General features: G+C 40.8%; 1 long non-coding RNA gene across 1 annotated transcript; it reads left to right on the forward strand.

Moving 5' to 3' along the window:
• Positions 1 to 7: 7 nt before the first annotated feature.
• On the forward strand, positions 8 to 1326 carry LOC118598521. The gene is made up of 2 exons (XR_004947585.1): positions 8 to 399; positions 541 to 1326. It is a non-coding gene; the product is annotated as an uncharacterized LOC118598521 (long non-coding RNA).
• Positions 1327 to 3297: the final 1971 nt, after the last annotated feature.

Below are 3297 nucleotides of genomic sequence, written 5' to 3' on the forward strand. Positions count from 1 at the left end.
TGATCTTGTGTTGCATGCAGGTGGCCCAGGGCTGTGAGTTTTGGGATGTATGCTGGTGCAGCTGCATCATGAGCTTGACGTAAGGGGGACGGCAGCCCAGGAGGGGCTGGGTTGGCTCCTCCCCTCCGGTGCCGTGGAGTTGTTTTCTTATCTGGGCCCAGATGATGGCCGTGATGGCGGGCCCCCCTCCTCTGCTCCTTCGCGGCTGCTCTCCTCTGAGCCTGCTGCAGCCACATGCTCGCAGGCTTCAGCCCCGGATCTCCTATCTTCTCCCTTCTCTTTTCCACGCGCAGAAAAAAGAAAATTCTACCACACTCTCTCAATCAGTCATCCAACTTTATTACATTCACACGGTCCGGACCCACTCACTCTCAATGTTTAATTTGTATTTTATTTAAGGTGAAAATTAAAACAACGTTTTTACGCAAGCTTTTACAGTATTTATATAATTTTTAATTCATTAAACCAAAATTATTTATTAGACCAAACTATTATTTAGGTTATATTCACTATTGCATATGCTCTGTTCTNTTATTTAAGGTGAAAATTAAAACAAAACCGTTTTTACGCAGCTTTGACAGTATTTATATAATTTTTAATTCATTAAACCGAAATTATTTATTAGAGCAAACAATTATTTAGGTTTTATTCCCTATTGCATATGCTCTGTTCTATCGGACCGATATAGGTTAATTCCCGTTTTAACCTAATGGGCTCTTTTAGCCCGGTATACCTTTTCCCTTTTTACCCTAAAATTTCACAGCGCGTACTTATCCTTCCGTGTACGGCAACGTTTGCATCAGAAACGTGTGTAAGTATATTCAATGATATCCATTACATGGTTTCCTCTGCACGTATAATTACTTTTACTTCACAACTCAGCGCTTGTACTTTTGCCCGTGTACATTAACGGTCGTTTCAGATTTGTGTAAGCACAATTAGTTACTGGTCATTACACAACGTCCTACTGCGAATCTTCCCATACAATTCATAAAATTATTAAACTTGAACTGACCTGGCTCGCGCCCTCGAAAGACGTCACCGTCCAGAGGGCGACGATTGGAGGGTCCTATGGCCGGCCTCGGTCAATCCTGCGAAGTCCGAGGTCTTTGTTTCACGGCCCCCCCCTAAGGGACCGCACTGCTAGCAGATTTCGGCCTCCTTCCCCCGTCGTCCTCCTGGAACGGATGTCGTCTTCCGGGTTTCGGCACCAAGTTGTCAGGAATAAAAATGTAAGACTCTCTTCAAGATGAATAAAAACACGAACCAGTCCAGTTCAGCTTCAAAACACTCTTTTGCAAAAGGGAGGCGGTGGAGAAGAGAGAACAGGTTAACAGCCTGTCTTCGTCCAACTGCCCACCGCCCCACAATGTACAATAGGCTTTTATTAACTTTGCATAGAAAACAGGAACAACACCATATTTGGAGATGGAAAGTTACTGAGCAGAGGAAAAAAGGCCTTGATTTTGAGCACAAGTTCTGACCGTCAGTGTTTATCTCAGGAGTTGTCCTTCAGCGGAGACATGCAGGATGAGGGAATAAGGAGCTGAAGCTTAAAAAGCGGTTAGAACTAGTTTGAGCAGACTTTTGCACATTATTGTGGCTAGACTCACTGCACCCCCACAAAAATATTTTCTAACAAGGAACCAGAAACTATACAGATTAAGGAGAGTTATACCTTGATGGAGAGTCCTTCTTTTGCGGAAAATGATCACTGTGAAGCAGATCTAAACAATCAGAAGAGCTTTAATGTAACTGAGAATCAGGATGAAGAAGGAAACCAACATGAAGAATCAACATCAACTCCAGATGAAGAGACAGACACACAGAACAGAGATCAGAGGAAGAAAAGAGACAGAAGTCATGACCAAAGTGTGGACAGCTCTCACATGTCAGAAGATCAGTCCGACTCTGATGTTAGAAAAAAATCCAAGAAAGCCACTTAGGTAAATAAATAATAAATTTTAACTAATAATGATATCAGCTATTCATGAACACTCAAATGTTATGCTAAAACAAAGTCATAATTTATTTTTAAGAATTTTAAATGAGGACAGGAATCACATTTGGTCAAAAATGTTCAATAGCTCTAAAGATATTAAAGCTAAAGTCATTAAACTTTATCACATGACTAATTATCACTTACATAACAAAAAAATATATTTTTTTTCCTAGTTTATATTTGCTCTATTTTCACTTGGCTATTAAAGCTCCTTCACAGAAGTGTTTTATTTAAGTTTTTAATGATAAAAGAAGGTTATTGAAATGTAAATAAGGGACAACACTAATCTGTTTCTTCAATGTATTCATGTTTTAAATGTCTTATAAAAGTATCAGATCTGGACTCGGTATCGGCAGATACACAAAATCAAATGACTCGGAATCGAATCGTGCCCAAAAAACCTGATCGGGACATCCTTACTGTCCAGTGACCATCAGGAAGAGACTTCAGCAACAAGGCGGTTGATCTTCCTTTTTTAGTGAGACTCTACAAGTTGTTCCTTTGGGTCTGACCAAATGACTTGCATCAAACAAAAAATCAGGTCTGCTCCGTCTTGCAGCCACAGAAGTTGTCCTTTCTTTGATGTGAGTTGATCAGTGAGAGGTGAAGCCAGCTCTGCTGCTCTTGATGGATCAGTTGTATAGCCTGTAAATGTTTAAAAAGTTCCACCTTTTTTCTCCTTTTAGCTGCAACAATGCCGTCTTCCTCCTCCACAGCTGGCTCTAATGGTGGACACTCAAGGAGCGGCTTAAGGACGAGATGGACTTTAGCTGGGACCTTGATTGTGTATCCTGTCTTCAAGAACCAATCTTGAACTATTCTTGATGTTGTCTTCTCTGTGATCTGGTCCATCTGCTTCAGTGTCTTCCAAAGTAGACAGCAGGTCTGTTTTTACTGTGTTTGTCTCTTCACTGATCCAGTCATGAATGAAGTGTTTAACTGTTTCATACGACTTCTTTGTGGTCAGAAGACTTCCTGCACTGAAACCAGTAAACTGATCCTTAACATGTAGGTACCATACTCCTGGCTCATGCAGATCTACAGTCTCATTCTAAGTTGATGCCAGTGGGAATCCAACAACAGCTTTTGGTTTGACTTTAGGAGATTTTTGACACCCTTCACATTGACTCACAATTGTTTGGAACAGGCTGATGCATTCAGGGACTTTGTTTCCAGAACTATTGAAGTCTTTGTAATAGGGCTGCCACGATTATTCAACTAATCGACGACTATTCGACTATTAAAATAGTCGACAAATAATTTGGTCGTCGAAGCGTCGTTTTTTTTTTTTCCTC

This window comes from Oryzias melastigma, unplaced genomic scaffold, assembly GCF_002922805.2.
Source record: "Oryzias melastigma strain HK-1 unplaced genomic scaffold, ASM292280v2 sc01774, whole genome shotgun sequence".
Lineage (NCBI taxonomy): Eukaryota > Metazoa > Chordata > Actinopteri > Beloniformes > Adrianichthyidae > Oryzias > Oryzias melastigma.